This window comes from Protopterus annectens, chromosome 4.part1 (assembly GCF_019279795.1).
Source record: "Protopterus annectens isolate FY-2018-M chromosome 4.part1, PAN1.0, whole genome shotgun sequence".
Taxonomy (NCBI): Eukaryota; Metazoa; Chordata; order Ceratodontiformes; family Protopteridae; genus Protopterus; species Protopterus annectens.
The window spans coordinates 272,706,802-272,726,064 of NC_056734.1; positions in this window are offsets into that span (position 1 = coordinate 272,706,802).

Here is a 19,263-nt window from a genome sequence, read left to right on the forward strand (position 1 = left end):
AGCTTAATACAGCAAAGTGCTTTTTTTGGGCTGGGGAGGGCATTGATCTGAGTGTAAAAAGCTGATCCATTACCCAGCTGGTTCATTCATTCCCAATGGGTGAGAGTGAGTTGCAAGAGAACGTCATCCAGGCAGCCTTCAGGATCATCACTTACCCTACTCTTATTAGCTCTTACCAAAGCCTGATGCATTTGCTCCCAAAGTATGATCTCAGGAGCACATGCTTACTTCTGTACAAGGACTGAATCCCAGGTACAGCATGCGGATGCACTGCTTGGTGGGTGCACATGCTATGGCTAGGCTTGCATAGGCCCTAGGGCCGATAGCCTAGTACCAACCTATGAACCTATGAACCCATGTCTCAGGCTGTAATGTTGCCTCCACTTACTCTCACCTCTGCTTGGTGCAGTGCAGCAGGTTGGGCAGGATGGGAAGCAAGTGTTAGCTGCACACTGTTATTCTCCTTGCCTTTTTTTTTTTTGTAGTGCCTGGTCTACTAAGTGATCTTGGGTCATCTAGGCCACAGTCGTGGTTTTATCTTTCTGCATCAGAATGTTGGCATGAACAGAAAGAATAATGGTAAACCTAGCACAGGGCCTGTGCTATGCCTTATTTGACTATCACAGGGTGAAAAAATATGTCTTATTACTAACCAGCTTGTGTCTTCATTCACTCATTCAGTCAAGAGTACCTGTACCTTTGCTAAGATTTTGAAGATCTCCTATTTATAAATAGTACACAGCATCAAAAGTCATTATGTGAATCCTCAAGGACAGCCTCAGTAAGCACGCTACACAGTAAATAGGGCCATTACAGGCAGAAGGGCAGTTGTGGTACTATATCTTTTCCTAAAGCTGTGGTAACACTGAAACAACATTCCGTGGATTTGTAGGGTGTGGCTAAGTTAGCTAAAACCTAATTCCAAAGCCTAACATTTGGAGACATGCATGACATGCATCATATGTGCTGGGGATGTGTGCTTGGCTTTGCTAAGCTACCTCCCCAAATTAGCTTTCATTGGTCATGTGAGCGGATATACACACTCACAGGGAAAGGCATAGTAGGTCCTTATATCTGTGAGCATGTATATAAGCTGCCAGTGTTAAAGTTTACAACAGAAACTGGACAAAATCCTCATGGCTGCCTAAACAATTACCACATCATGACTGTCTCTTGCCCTTGTGGTGGGGAATGAATGGGTAATTGTGGCAGGAGCTATATAGTTGGCAGACATGAGGGACAGAAAAAAAGATTTAAAATGTATATATAATAGCTGTGCTTTGTATGGCCATAATTACAGTCTAAAAAAGGACTTCAAATGCATATATAATGGCTGTGCTTATATATTATATTGTGTGTTTATATGTCATAATTACAGTCTAAGTCTATTCGAGTCTATGACAAATATTTTTCATAGTGCTGTTTCTACTTCTGCCATCCAAGGTTGCACATAAAATGCATTTATTATTCAGAATGTAGTATTTTACTAAGTATAAATAGGACACAAAAAGCATACTAAGCAATTTTTAATTTACAGGTGCTTGCAATTTGGCAATGCATCAAACACATTAAGTGCATGCATTTTGTTCTCTGTCCATCTTTTAATATCTATATAAGCTCTTTTGTTTTCCATCTTCACAAACAGAGCCATCGCTTTGCTTCCTGCAGGCCATACACCTGTCTCTGCTTTCCTTCTGAAAAAGTTTCTTAGATTAGTGCATATCAAACATGACATAGAGTCAAGGCATACAGCTGCATATTTTCTAAGCAGATATAATTGTTTTAGAATTCTTAAATGTTTCAATAATAACATCAATAAACAGAACATGCTTACTCTACTTTCAAAATACTTAACTTACTGAAGTATTTTATTCTGCACCAAAGACTAACTGTCATGGGTGGTTATTTATGAACTTATTTATTATAAATTTGTTAACTGGAGTGAAGCACTGATTCACATGGACCTTTTTCAGGCTTAGAAAGGAAGCATTGTCAGATTAAACAAATTGCTCATCATATAGTGGTAAATGGAGACCAAGGGAATTAAACCTAGAGCCATAGGACGCAGACTATTAACACTGCATAGCCTTAACCTATGCAGCAACTGCCAGATGATATGAAGTCAATATAAACACTATCCCAGCTCTAGAGGGGAAAAGGTGTGATCTTCTCATTAAAGTATATGAAATACAAAAACATATATAGACAACATGAACAGAGTTCTTTGTCAGACTTGTACCTATACCCCATATGACCAATGAGCTACATGGAAGCCTTTCTGTAACATAACATTATTTCTGTGGCTAACTTGGCATAATAATATATTGTTGGTTCTTAGCATAATTGATAAAGGGTACAATGCTCAGGAATAATCAGGTTAACCTTTCATTTTCCTGGACAACAGATCATTTTCAAAATATGAGTACTGATTTCATGTAATTTAGCAGAAGATGTTAATGAAATGAATGAAGCATTTATATGGAAGTGTTGATTTTTAGCGGTATAAACAATTAATTAAGGAATACATGTATAATACCTCTCAGCTTATCAGTATATTGTGGTGTATGCAATGGAAATACAGAAAAGAGCAGAGTCAGTTACTACATGGAACCAGATATCTAGCTAGCCTATTTACACAAAGTAAAGCTTAACATGGCTGTCTTGGAGATGGTTCTTAAACAGAACTGATTATGCATCTCATTGACATGAATCCATATTGAAATGTTGGAACTAACAATAACAAGTCCCAAAATGCCAAAAAAAGACAAATAATACAGGAGAAAAGTAAAAAGCGAACATAGTTTTTTTCTCATTTAAACTTGTTTTTCACAGAGGCACAAGCCTCTCCCCCCCCAGACTTATATATACCAACTCCAAGGTAGAAAAGGGAATAGTCTGAGAACTGGCCATCTCAGACTTAATATGTGCAAGCTCAGATTTCAGGTCATTCTGTGTCCACATTACAGGACTCAGCATTGCAGTCTTGTCAGTTCATATGGTTACCCATTCATTTACCACCATGTCACCATGGTACAGTACTGCTCATACAATACAGTGTAAGCAGGTGGCAGCTTACATAAATATGGTGTAGTGCAGAATCAGACTGGGAGATGAGGAAACACTCAGATGCATGGTAACCCTAATGTCACTGCAGTTCAATATCAAATCAGTTGAGAGATGTGCAAGTTGTGCTGCAGAAGAGAGGGTATTCTCTGACCAGAAACAAACCGCCATGCTGTATACCATAATATCATGGTATATAACCAGCTGCTCATCTTAACTACCAATAACACTAAGGTCATGTTCATCACTAGTAATTTGCTTTACCCCATTTTATATATTTTCCTCTGTATAATATCAAGTTGCAGTACCACAACTAAAGTGACAGACAACTTAAGCTACTAGGGATAATTATTGATCAATGTCTAAAGTTTAACCAACATTTCAGTTGTCATACTTCTCCTATGGCTCTCTGATGATTAGGTTGGCTCCTTCATGGCTCCCACCAAAATAATATTAAAAGTTACAGTTTTACCTAATAGGGCCACATAGCAGTTATTAGCAAGTTCCTATATCCTGGTGTTCATGTCATGAAAAATGTTAATTTAAAGAGAGGAAATCTAGCCAGCATGGCGCTAAGGATTGCACTGCAGGCAGCATCCAATTGCATGGCAGAGATGGAAAGGTCAGAAGGGAAGATTGTGATCCTGCATCCAAAGAATGGTGAGAGACCAGAGCTGGCTAGCCCACTATTCATGATACTGTCTGAAATGTAAAAATTAATGGAAAGATGGAGTTTTTTATGAAACAGTCCAATCTGAAACAGGTTCAGATTCAATGCACCATCACAGAGCACTTGGATGCTCTACTAATGCTGGAATGAGAAAACAAACCCTTTAAAGACAGGCTGGCAACATTAGAGACTAAAGTAGGGGGATACAAGAGAAATGTGTCAATTCTGAACACAGAGACTGTGGGAAAATGAGTTTAATAGGTCTCTCTAGAGGATGCAAGGCAGGGATATTGATCAGTTTTTTGTACACTTGTCTCAGTTGTCTGGCTTGTGTGAAAGCTCGGTCCATGTAAAGCATGCACACATACATTTTTTTTCCTGGTGCACTTACAACCCCTCACTGTAGACATTTAGAGATCTATGGAAAGCAGGACCAGATAATTTCTGATATTTGGAAACTGGGGAAGATCTGCATGGTTGGGAAACAGAATATAATTATGTTCAAACACCTTTCTGTGCAATACTTCTAGTTGCAGTCATTTTCTGACTTTGCTGTCTTGTTTATAATTTTCATAGGTTGTATCTAATGTACCATTTCATATTTATTCACATTTCACACCTGTTCTTATAGACATTATTTTGCAGATAGGTTCATAGGCTCATAGATTCATAGGTAGGTACTAGGCTATCTGCCCAAGGGCCTAAGTAAGCCTAGCCAACAAGGTTCCCTGGCTTACGCCACCCAAGAAAGTTATTTTCCTGTGCCCCTGTCAAGCAGATAGGTTCATATAAGACAGCAATCATCCTGCCAAAATATATCACTTTGCTTTACTGAACTAAACAGTTGTTAATCATTGTTAAAATACAGCAGTTTACCTTTCATTATCATACATCTGTATGTACTTCTTTGGTCTCATCTGCTGTATCACTGTGTTCAGTACTCATGCCACCATACTCTCAACTGTTCAGATATTTGCAGAATTTCCAGATTTGTGCCGCATATTTTTAGTTTGTTCTTTATAAAATTTGTGGGGTGGTTTGTGGTAGATCACTGAGCACTGAAGTCACTAAATAATAATAAACATTTTAGTTTTATACTTCATATGCTTCAGAGAATGCATGCTAACAAAAACCTATTATTCTAGCAACTTTCTAAGTTTATAAGAGTAATATTTAAAATTTGTCCCTATTTTGGGGCCTTTGTCCCCACTTTATTTTAGGCTTTGTCCAGATTTTTTGTGCTAAGAAGTTGAGAGGTATGAATGTCACTATCAATGTTTCTTGGACAGCTTTTTTCTACTTTTGGTGCCCATGTAGGTCATCTTGCTAAAACATAACTTTTCTTTGTCTTATAAAAAAGTTTGACTATGTGGTAATGTTTCCACCTGAAGGAGACAACGGAAGTCTATATTATCTGTATCACTTTATGTAAATTATTTTCACATTTTTTTACATAGAGCTCAGGTCAAGCATAAAGGAGAATTAGGGACAGATGAATATTGCTTATTAGTGTGGCCTAAGCTTAAGTAACTAACGTAATGCAAAATCTGTTAAATGGAATGCACAACACTGTGATTTGCTTATTTTAATATGTAAATCACTTACAGTAATATCCACAATATTCTAATTAAAACGTCTTCCTTACCATATTTAAAATGTATTATATGTGAACGTTAACTGCTTACAAATAATAATTGTGTTGCTTTTAAAAAAATCGTATCTCACGATTTAAATTATATATTAATAAATACAAATTATTACATCTACAAAAAGCTGTACTCTTACGTGGGAACAAAGAATCATGTTGCCCCCCTTCCATATCCAGTCTGAATTTGTTATAAAAAAAAAATAACTGAAAATTTAAATTTGTATAGTGTAAGACCATTTGAATATACATTTTTATAAGTGAATAATAACAAATTAGGATACTGTAATTGCTTGTCTGGCAAAATATGTGACAGAATATGTCCAACATTAGTATAACTTAACTAGTTATAGTTATTTAATAATTTTTAATAACATTTTATTATCTTGTAAAATAGATAATTAAATACTAGTTATCAGTGCGTACATTTCAAGAAATAATTGTTTTCTATCCACGCTTGTTGATGTACCGTTTTAAGAACATTTTTAATGATTTAACATATTTACAATACATAGCAAAACTCAACCCAAACAGTCCAAAGCAGCCCCAGAGAAAAGATGAAGTCAATCCAAACAGACTTGCCCTTAGTGGAAGGTTACCATGTGGCAGCGGCAGGTTGGTCAACCGAACCTATCTCTGTATATCTAGATAGTGAACTAAAGAAAGTGTTAAGTGCTTTCACATATGTGTTGAAAGACACTGAACAGTTTTTAGTAGACCTGTATGAAACAGTTAAAGACTTGGATAAGTTAAATAGGAATGTGCTAGCCACACTAGATGTGGTTTCATTATTCACCAGTATACCTAATGAGGAAGGAATAAATATGGTGAAATCAGTGATGCTAAGACAGGGTCAATTATCTTTGGATAAGATACACTTCATTTGCATGTTGTTGGAAGTGGTGCTTGAGAACAATATTTTCATGTTCAAAAAAGTATGTTACAAACAACGTTCGGGAGTTGCAATGGGCACTAGTTGTGCCAATACGTATGCAAACCTGGTAATGGTAGGATGGAGGTATGAGTATAGGCTAATGAATCCACAGATAGCCTTTCATAGATGCTTTGTGGATGATCTTTTTGTTCTTTGGACGGGTACTGAGGAACAATTTAGGTCGTTTCACCTCTACCTTAACACCACCAGTGATTTCCTGAAATTTACCATGAGTTACTCTTACATAAGTATAGATTTCTTGGATGTCACCATATACAGGGAGGATATCAATTGGTGAACAAAACTGCATAGGAAACAATGTTACCATCCTGATTTTTTTACATAGAGATAGTATGCACAATCTAAATATTTTTCATAATATCATAAAAGGACAAGCAATAAGAGTATCTCGTCTATGCTGCCAGGAACATGTGTATGAGGGTGAACTTAGTAAACTGAGAACAGGGTTTTTGAAAAGAGGCTACAATGAAGGTGAAATTAATACAGCATATCAACAAGTATATAGAGAGAGGGACAACAGAGCAAGACCATATTATTCTGATAAAGTAGTAAGGGAAATGGTGAATAACAAGAACAAAGGCCTATCCGTTACTCCCATGGTTGTACCTTATACCATGGATACAAACAAATTTCAAGGTATTATACATCAGATTTGGCACATGCTTTTGGTTGACGAGGAGACCACAAACATAGTAGCAAGTACCCACAATTTGTATTCAAAAATAAAAAGAACATGAAACAGCAATTATGTTACCCTAGAGCACCCAGGATAGAAGGGATAAGAGAGAACATATGGAAAGGTACACAGAAATGTGGGAACTATGCTCAATGAACATATATAGATGAATCCCGATTTTTTAACCATCCAGAGACAGGACACCTTTGGAAATTATGGAATTCAACTGATTGTAATACTAAAACGTTGTTTATGTAGCTCACTATAAACTATGCTTCCATTGTATATAGGAAAAACTGACCGCCACTTTAGGGAAAGGATTAGAGATGTCAACTCTACAGAGAACATGGAAGTGAAATGGATCTTGAGATTGGGGGCACACAGGGGATTAGGTTTAAATGATAGTGTACCCATGAAGCCAGTTCTCAAGTCCAGAAAACTAAAATAACCCCATACACATTAGCTCCTTTCCTTGCACTGTCAAGAGTATGATACTATGCTGTGTTGATATACTGTTGCTCTAAAAACACATTTTTGCTTTTAAATGTAATTTAAGATAATTAATTGATGCATTAATATGATTAGTTGTTTGATTTTTAAACTGAGTATTTAAGTGTGGATGGAATTTGTAATTAATGTCTGATGAAGCAGTGGCTGTCACTGCAAAAGCGCTCACCTTTGTATATTAAAAGAGAAGACTTTACTTTACATTGTTGTGTTGTAATTATTTCGGTAACCCTCCACCAAGGGCAAGTCTGTTTGGATTGACTTCATATTTACAATATATGCAGAGAAAGGAAGAAATTCAACAGCACATACTGTTATTCAATGTTAGGAATACAATGAACCATCAAAGTAATCTTATACAATTAAAACATTAAGAGTCTTGGTATCTTTATAAATAAATGAATACATTAATGCACATTAATAAATTAGTATTATACATTTCTACTAATAAACCTGTATACAATTACATATGTATAAAATCTACTTCATAAAATTATTTTATAAAACTGTTAAATAAGCCTGTAAATCCATAGCAATGAGCTTAAGTACACCTGCAACTGAAACATTGTCATTCAAGCCTGAGAGGGGGGTTGTGAGTTTAAACAAAGCTGCTTCTGCAATTCCCTAGTTTCAAAAACATTTAACACTTATTTATTAATGTGTAGTAATGTATTCATTTATTTACAAAGATATTGGCAGTGTGCCTTTTAAATAATTGTATGACATTGCTGTATGAAAATTTTAAAAAGAGGGTGGTAACTGTTTTAGTTTTAACTTTAGTTCTGATAAAGTCCTTGATACAGTATAATGACAAAAGTGCTCAACCTATATTGTAATAAAGCTTTCTTCTGGTTACTGGACATCTGTGGCAACGTTGTTTTAGTTTAGTTGGAGTTTGTCTGCCATTCACCTAGCTTGGTTCTGAATTTTATTTTTTTTTCTAAAGCTAACTCCACTTTATGTGCTAAAATTGTTAGATATTTTGTCATTAATTTTTAATGACTTCAGTATTACCTAAGTTCTTTGTTTGTTGTTCAGACCTTGCTTTCTGTATTTCATCTAGTATTTCTAATAACTCTTTATCCCACTCTTTCATTTTATTACTAGTCATTCTTTCACATTCTTTATTTAATATGCATTTTAAGGAATTCCACAATATGACTTTACTAACTTTACTTTACTATCATTCAAAGATAAAAAGTTCTCAGTTTTATTCCTTAGGATAACTCCTAAATTCTTTTAATTTCATCATATATACTGGGATTCTGCAAACCATCTGAAATTTCCTTATAGCCATTAATACATTAATATTTAGTGCATTAAGATCAGATAAAAGACAATATAGATTTAAAATAATTCACTTTATTAAGTAAATCTGTAGAGGCATAAGTCCTATCAATTGTAGTTTGCATCCCAGGAGCATAAGAATAATGAGTGAAGAACAGTGACTTAACTTTTGCTTTTGCTTTTACTATTAAGTCAACTAAATTAATGAGTGAAGAACATTGAATTAACTTCTGCTTTTACTATTAAATCAACTAAATTATTATTACTAATCCATCTTTTTACTGCTTTAGCTGATGCCAGAATTTTAGCCTTCTTCTGTTCATTTGTATCTTCTATGCTAAATATGCAGTTAAAATCTCATGCTAAAATTAAACTACCCTTCCAATGACTTTGTAGTAAGTTTAAGTGATCTTTAGACACTCTTGCACATATTCCAGGGATCCAGTAACAACTGGCTAGTATATAGAGTTTGTTATTATATATAATTACTACAAATGTATGCCTTCCTTTGGGATCATTAATGGATTCCATGACCTTAGGCAGTACAGTAGATTTTTTCCAAAGTATAGCAGCTCCTCTACTCTTTTGTTAAAAAAAGCAGATAATAACATTTTGTAACCTATTTTATTTAAATATTGCATATCTTTATCTATTAAGTGAGTCTCTTGCAAGAATATAATGTCTCCTCTAATTATTTTAGGCATCTCACTAATGATTTCCTTTTGTTGCCATTATTTAATCCATTTACATTAATAGATAATATATTAAAACTATCCATGATGTGTATTTGAAACAATTTATTTTAAGAGATCTAACACATTTATCCACCATATTAATTTAATTGTATATAAGACTCAAATGCATTCCTACAACACTATGTTAACATTCCACATTTTTGAACTCTTCCTTTCTACAGACTAAACTATTAAAACTCATAAATAACAAAGACATAAACAAGACTATAACTGTAACTGTGTATGTTACTAATAAAACACAACCTACCATGGCTACAAAAGTTCCTAGTTTGCCTATTGAATAGACAAACTACTATACTGTCTCTCTACCTACCAACACCTAAAAAGTCATTAAAAACTAGCCAAAAGCTACCATGACTTACAAATAATTAATATAATATTATATATGTTAAAAATATAAGAGACTATTCATTTAGTTATATATTTTACCACTTAAAACTATTCCCCATTACTATATAAAAGTTTAATAATCCTCTGTTATTAATCAGAAATATTAAATAACCCAACAAATAGTGTACTATATTCACGTAATAGAAGTATAAATTATTCATTAAATATCCTAAATTATTTGCTCATTCAACATTTTTATAACTAACTCTCTAAATAAATAAGTAGAACAGAGTAGGACCTGAACAGATAAATATATCTATAAACTTACAGGTGACAGGTAATTGTATAATACTAAACTATTATACAAAAGGAAAATTAATGTACATATATATTTATTACACTAAAAAGATATACACATATTTTATAGATATAACAAAAGTTCTGAATTAATTTTAAAATTATTAATGTCTGTATCTTAAAATTTTGTAACACTCTTAACATGATACATATCAAAATATTAAAATTCCTTTGGCTTATTAAATTAATTCATAAACATATGTATATTACTGAGGTCAAAAAGAATGTCTTCCTATTTCTATGGAGTAAAAAAAATTGCTGTCTATATTGTATAATTCAAATCCCATTATCCCTTCCTGGGTTCAAACATATTGAAAAATCTAATTTACTTTTTATCAAAATGGATGTACAGATTCAGCAATATAACACTCAAATTTCAGCTCTGACTTATGAAATTAGGCATTTCAGCTAATCTTAGTGAATCTAATAATATACAATATGCAAATAGTTTTAAGGTTCACATGACAAAGCTTCAAATTTCAGCTTTCTGGGTATTTTCAAATATTTTTCTGAAATGATGAATGAAATGATTTTCTGTGTAAATTATACGAGATCTTACACATTCACATTTATACCATATGCAGGTATATGTAATACATAACAGATAAAAACCTTTTGGTGGAGGCAACCATGCAATGATGTAAAAAGTTCAAGTAACGATCGAAAACAGTCAGCGTTAAAAAAATAAAACACTTTTAATGGTGTACACAGGTGAGCGCTTTCACATTTGCTTCGTCAGACCAAAAAACACCATGCTATTAACCACTCCTTATATAGTCAGTAATTGATAATGACGTAAGGACTATATTGAAGTTGAAAATAAATTGCATACCATATACAATGAAGTATAAATGAATCTAAAATTAATTAAGACACAATGGATGAAATTTGTGTATATACAAATCAAACATGAATTAACATTTCCTCATAAAATAATTATATTCAGTATATTCAAAACTGGATTATTATAAGCTGTTTGATAGAAGCCTAAATAATACTATATGTACTATATAAATATCTCTTAATTATTACATATAATTATTCTTCTATGAAAAAATATGTAGATAGTACAATAAAATAATTTTTTGTATGCTGTTTGATGAATACTTAAAAAATACTGTGTTCCCATATGTATTAAAAATCTCTCAAATATTACATTTAACTATCTTCTATGAAAAAGTATGTGAATGGTACTGCTAGCAATTGAACCTAAATGTAGAATGAAAAGTTTATTCTTTATGTAATATATGATAAACTGTTTCACATTTAAAAACAACTTCATTTAAAACATGAAAAATAGCTTTCTGGGTTTGTTTGCGTCTTTCAGCTTTTCCCGGTTAGGGATCGCCACAGCGGAACTCCGGTCTGCTAATGATTGGCAGTAGATTTTTATGTGCTGGCTTGCCAGGCCTAACGCACAACCTTCAATGAAGGAACGCCCATTCACGCATGTCGCCACACAGAAGACGCTCTAACTAAGAATCGAACGGGCAACGTCTAACTGTGAGGCGACAACGCTACCGCAGCACCACCACCACAGTGTAAGTATTTTCAAATATTTTTCTGAAATGATGAATGAAATGATTTTTTGTGTAAATTATATGAGATCTTATACATTCACATTTCTATCATATGCAGATATATGTAATACATATCCTTCTTATAAGCAGTTTGTTACTTAAATATACGTTTTTCTGTCTTATTTGCTCATTGATATTATACCTTATTCTATATAACTTGTATTTCTAAAATCTTCTGTCAAAGAGCTATTTAGTCATCAGCTCTCTAATACAGAATACAGTATGTGTATATATTCCTTAACTTATTGATACTGCTTTTATTAATCTTACATAGTAGATGTTTCATTTCTTGTGCATTTGCATATTATTCATAAGATGTTTACTCTTCTTATTAATTCTAGTATTTCAAGAAATCTTGTCTATATGCAAAATAATTCCTGAGGTTTATAAAGAGTTTGATGGAACAGACTTCAATATCAGAGCCAGTAGTAGAAGGCGAAATTTAAATTACAAGGAACGGAATGCTCTAAAGAGGTTGCAGGATGACAGGATGATAATCATTAGACCCACTGATAAGGGCGGGTTGGTGGTTGTCATGGATAGGGAAGGTTATAAAAGCTCAACGGAGAACATGCTTGGTGATATGAAGTACTATAGAGCTATTAGCCAGGAGGAGACTCACGTCATCAGGGCCAGGATCAGTAGCATGTTGGATGACCCGCTGAAGAGTTATATTATTACTGATGAACTATATAGATTTCTGGAGGTTAATTGTCCTATGATACCAGCTATGCAAGGGCTCCCTAAAATCCATAAGAATGAAGAAAACCCCCCGATGAGACCAACTGTCGCAGGGAAGGGGTGGTGTATGGAACCCTTTTCATTATACGTAGAGAAGCTAATTAGACTTGTCCTGGACCTGAATCCAGTAGTTTTGAAGGACACCAAACAGTTCTTGATAGACCTATATAGTTTTGCCAATAACTCACAGTTTGATTCGGATGTATTCTTTGTGACCCTTGGTGTACAGTCTTTATTTACTGTCATCCCAAATGGATTAGGTATTACATCTATCAAACAATATTTGAATAGGTATAGTGAATATGATGACAGGAAGACAGATTTAATTTGTCTCTTCCTGGAAGTGGTGTTGGAGAACAACATTTTCCTTTTTGATCAAACAGTCTACTTGCAGCTTGATGGCGTGGCTATGGGCACGTCTTGTGCCAATAACTACGTCAACATGTTTTTAGCCCTATGGGAAGAGAATGAGTTGTTCTTGTTGGAGGACTTCAGGAAGTTCGTTCCTTTTTATTGTTGTTTTGTAGATGATGTCTTTTTCATAGGGGTTGGAGATGTGGCTAAACTTGAGACGTTCATGCTAGAAATGAACAACACAACTGATTATTTGAAGTTTACTATGACTTTTTCTAGGAGTAGGATTGAGTACCTTGACATGTATGTTGAGAGGGTGGGAAATGGCAGTATAAATACGGGTTTTTTTAGGAAGAAATGCCACAGGAATACCCTCCTTCATAGACAAAGCATGCACCCCAACTACGTATTTAAGAATATCATTAGAGGACAGGGTCTTATGCTTGAATGCCTCTAATGAGGGGTATGAATGTGAGGTAAGTACTCTGAAAGAAAGATTTGTGAAGAGAGGTTACAATGAAGGGGAGATTAGAGAAGGGTTAAGTGGAATGGACTTGCTGAGAAGAGGACGAGCGAGTCCATATTTTTCTGACTGCCATGAATGTAACCCAGGTGGAGCTTCTGGGAATATTTCCTCTGCGACGAGAGTACCCATGTTTTTTACAACAAATAATACGAAGGTATATGATATTATTAGTAGGCATTGAGGTGTTTTGTTAACCAACCCAGACATCAAGGAGATAGTAGGAAATAGGCCAAGGTTTAGATTTAAAAATAAGCCCAATTTAAAAAGAATTCTATGCCAACCATTTGATAGGCATGTGTCAGATAGGAATGAGAGGTTGGATACCATGCCCTGTAGCCAATGTAATTTTTGTGAGAGTATAGACTTGAGTAGGAGGTTTATACACCCTGACACAGGACATGAGTATGCGTTTCACTCTCCAGATGATTGCGTCACCTCTCATGTGGTTTACCTTACTGTATGTGAGGTCTGTAAGCCATTTTACGTTGGTAAAATAAATAGGACATTTAAAAACAGAATTAGGGAGCATTTATATGCTATCAGAGTACAGTCATCCAACAATGCATTAGCCAAGCATGTCTTAGCTGAAGGCTGTGACCACCACTTTAAGTTTATGGTCATTGACACCATCTTACCTATTGCACGTGGGGGTGATATTAGGAATGGCACAGAAAAGAGGGAGATGAAATGGATCATGAGGCTTAGGGCTGATCAAGGGAGAGGGCTCAATGAGAGAGCCTCACTGAAACCTGTATTGAAATCCAGGGGGTTAATGGTGTACTAGAGCCTTGTAGGCTGATGATTTATTGTGCATGTTTTAGATTCAGGTATTAGAAGAGGGGAGGGTCCCTGTAATAAGTTTTGCTATCCAGCATATTTATTTAACTTATCTAGATTTTATTAATTAATTTTTATTATTTTGTGTTGCTGTTAATACAGTTTTTCACAATTTGATTAGTTCTAGATGGTTCGAGTGCCATAGGCAATGGTTTTAAAAGTTTTTATATGTGTTGTATTTCTCATATGCTTACACTACCTTCTTCATGTTATATTTAGAGTGCAGCTAATATGAGAGTGTTGCTTTAAAGAAGACTGATATTTAATTGTATAATTAATTAGGCTGTTGTTATACAAGGAATGACCTGTGATATGTGCTTTTGATGGTCTGATGAAGTGAGGAGTGAAAGTGCTTACCGAGTGTGCACAATAAAAAAAATCAGTTTGTTTTACATTGAAGTGAGTACTGTCGTTTCTTGAAATGTGTGGTTGCCTTTGCTGCCTGCTTTGTTTTGCTTTATATTCTTTATTTTTCTCCAGCAGCAAGGCATTTGCTCTGTGGGGTGTTGCGTTCTTCTTTGGTCTATTTCTATATGTTTTTCTGCCTTATTTGCTCACTGATAGTCTACCTTATTCTATATAACTTGTATTTCTAAAATCTTCTATCAAAGAGTTATTTAGTCATCAGCTCTCTAATACAGAATACAGTATGTGTATATATTTCTTAACTTATTGATACTGCTTTTATTAATCTTACATGGTAGATGTTTCATTTATTGTGCATTTGCATATTATTCATAAGATGTTTACTCTTCTTATTAATTCTAGTATTTCAAGCAATCTTGTGTATATATAAAATAATTATTGCTTGTTTAGTTTGAATGTGCGTTTTTAGCCATTGTGAAATGCTGTCCTGGTCTAAACTTCACATCCTGACATTAGAATTTGATTACATCATGTGAAATGATAGCTCGCAGCACACAGCAGCTCTTAATTTCCTCTGTAAGAACTCATTCTTCTTAAAATTTTTAACTGTTCTAATCAGTACCAAACATCTAAATTTACTTCTTCCCATTAATATGCACCAGTTAGAGTAAATAGCACTACAACATAAGCTGGTAACATTCAGCTAAATGTTAGCAAATTACATGTCAGCAACAGCTCAATATAAAACATTACTATAGCTTTTGTTTTACAAATTCTTCATTTCTAAATAAACATTTGTTAAAAAGATGTTATTTTGAAAAAGATTTTTTGCATATATAGTTGAAAAAAGTTCCTTCCTGTTTTTACCAATATCAGTGATGAACTTTGAACTACATTTTCTTTAAAGGAGCAGGCAGGAAGCAAGGCAAGCAAGAATCAAGCATTTTCACACAACTGGAGCATTCTTTTGTTCTCTAGCTTTTTAAGTGTAAATCGCTTAATAAATGACCTGTGAAAGGAATGTATTACACAGGGACAAAGAAAAGGTTGTCAGTACTTTAGCACTTCTAATTAGCATATTACTTAGATCTGACATTCAGTTAACCCAGCAATACACATACTAAGCAAATTAAACAAATAAAATAAAATACAGTTCTTAACTTGTTTAATCTTAAAGTAACCAATTCTATTGCTTATAAATTAATGACATTCTCTTACAGGAAGTATTTGTTTAACGTTTAAAAATACATTTATAAGTTTGGTTAAATGAATTATATTAAGTCTTTCACTGTACATATAGTAAAAAGTAAAACAAACCCTTTATATTCCTTATAATAAAAACTGCTTTAGCTTAAAATATAAATACTAACATATGTTTTGTAGCTTAAAGTCCAATACAAACCTTTTACTTAAAGGATAAATCTGTTCTTTCAGAAAATATAAGTCTTACAATCACAGAATAAAAGTCACGTTTTTAAGCTTTTTAATTTTAGAAGCAGTTTTTTTAGGAATTTTGCACACTCTGTCTCTTGAGGGACATACTGTTCCAACCTATTTCTTCAGTATTATTAAGGATTTTATTTTTGTTAACATAAGTGGATACCTCTCCAGTTTCTCAAATATTTTAGTCCCTTCAGAAAGAAATAATTTGATCTTTACAGAAGACAACAAAGTGGCATTAATATTGCTCTTTTAAAGTTCTATAAACAGTGGTAAGCAAGATTTTTTTACACTTTAATCTACTAGAATAATCATTGCCAAATCTGACTACATGTTCACCTGTTTTAATAGGTAGGCTGGACCATGCTGTTTTTAATATTTGATATTTTTCTAAGCTGGACATAAACTTTACTATAATTGAACACAATAGTGAGTTTTTCCTCTTTGAATGTGCTTTCAGGGATCTATGTGCCCTTTCAATGCCAAAATATAAAGTTTCAGGTAGAGTTAATGTTTTATGTACCCAGGTTATTAAGAAGTTTATTACATTGTCTGACTCAAACTTTTCAGGTATACCATCAATTCTAATGTAATTTCATCTCAGTCTATTTTCTAAATCATCAGCTTTATCTATGAACCAATTATTTTGTTTTAAAAGAAATTCAGTCTGAGACTCACTTTCAGTTACTCTTCCTTCATGATCATGTAAAGTTTCTTCCATACTGCTTATTTGTGCACTTTGTTGTTTAATAACAATTTTTAAATGCTCCATTTCCTTTTTGGACTCTTCTTTGAAACATTTTTGTTTTGTATCCAGTTTGTCCATTTTAAATAATACATCCTGCACACTTGATATTAGTGCCTGGAGTCTTTTTTAACACAAGAATCCTTAGTACCATTTCTTAAGTAACTCACGTTAAAGTCTCTTCTCTCTCTCTTTTAACCAATCAGTTGAAATTATGACAGGAAAATTACAGCTTTTGAAGAACTTGAAGCTATATATCTCTTCCCTGACTATTAGTGAATACAATTAACTAACAAATATCTCCACATTGTAATTTTTTGATTACATTTTCTGTCAGAGAAATGTTTTCAGTCACATAGCTTTCACCAGTTACTGCTCTTAATTTGCCAGATTGGTCACACCCACTTGATGTACCTTTTGAGACTTAACAAATCTCAGTCCATTTCATCAGAAAGAGTGTTGATTTTCCTTATCTATATAAAATAAAGGGTTTCTATGAAAGATAAAAAAATTCTGTCAGAAATATTTACATTTTAGTGGGAATATATCCTGTTCTTGGATGGCTTTAACCTGAGATAAACATGCTTGCATTCTTCTCAAAGAAGTCAATGTCAGTTAAATACTTATTAGGTATCTTATTTAGAGCTGCCTATATGAAAGGACTTAAGATACAAAGGATGACGAAACTAACAAAAGTGTCTGAATTTCTGAAAATAAGGCACAACAATGATGAAAAAACTAGACCAGATGGAATATGAAGCAGAAAAATTGCAATCTGTTAAAGCAAATCTGTTAGTAAAACTGATCAAGTGGTTGACTGAAGTCCATGCACTCTAAAACTAGCATTTAAAAAGCCTTAATATCATTGCAGCACATGTATAAGATTAAGTTCACGTATAGTCAAGATGTCTGAGCACAGAGGTGTTACATATGATGCTCATCCAGCAACAGTTTTGTACTCTAATGAACTCTATGAAAAGTCACGTAGCACACATACCATTTACTGGACATGTACACATATAATACATTCACCTTACTTTAAAAGAAAACATGTAATACATAGATAATGCTTTAATTTTAAATAAAGTGACTAGAGATATATTACAACCCTACTATGTCATATGATATACAGTGATACAGACCCAATATAAAAAAAAATCAAAGTGTGAATAGAAGACTTAAGGAAAATTCAGTTTTCATTATGCAAATTCACTATGGCATGTAGGCTTCCTGATCACTTTCCAAACCTTGAATATATATGTGTATATGTGTGTGTGTGTGTGTGTGTGTGTGTGTGTGTGTGTGTGTGTGTGTGTGTGTGTGTGTGTGTATCTTTATAACATTTATTAGCAATTGTACAACAAAAATGAATGCCTCCAGAGTGTAATTCTCATGCAAGGTGCATTTGACTTTTACTTAGTGGCTGGATAGTCATTTATTCTTAATCATAGAAAGATAATTTCACTTTTTAAGTAAGCATCTGGTTACACAGCTCAAAACTAGGAATTACATTCTTTTCTTTCTTTTTTCCTACTCAAGATATATTTTATTTTATTACTATATATTCCACTTTAAAATTTCCTTTCCACGGTAAATTGTATGTTTTGTAACCTTCACACATTCTACATACATATTTAATTCACATACTAACATAATTCTCGGCTGGAGCGCCTTCTGTTGTGGAGTCTGCATGTCCTTCCCGCGGTCGAGTGGCATTCGAAAGACATGCATAGAATGGGTGTGCCTTCGTTGAAGGTTGAGCATCGAGCTGGCACCTTGGCACCCATACAAAATCTACTGCCAATCATTAGTGGACCGGAGTTCCATTGTGGCGACCCCTAACCGGGAAAAGCCGAAAGAAAAACAACTAACATAATTAACAATTTACATGTGGCTGTGCCTAAAGGCAGGCAAGCCAGAGATTTCTGAAGAAGAGCTTAACCAGAGCTGAGCCAATGGTCTAGCTTAGCTTTTAGAGCCCAAGCCAGAGCAGACAATTGGAGCAGCAGCTCTAGGCTAAAAATGACTAAGACTGGAACTCCAGAGGAGTTGTGGTTTTTTTTTGCTTAAATGTACCACAGTTATAACCAACAAACGTTGACATTGCCAGCATTCACTCAAATAAATGAATACTGAGAGGTATGCTCATTACACTTAATAACAGCTTGTGCCCAGACACTCCCTTTGTTCTACCCAAGCTACAGATAATAAACATATAATAAACATACAAGTACACCACTCTATATGCAGTAAAAGGAATGTTCCCTTGGCCAGTGTAAAAAAACAAATATTTTTCCCCTTCTGGTCTAATGACAATTTGGAACACAGTGGTTTCACCGCACTTTGCAAGAAATGATCAAAACTAGATACACTGCCAAAACCGAGCACCAAAAGTCTTGTGAAATGCTGGATTTTGTTAGCTTTATATA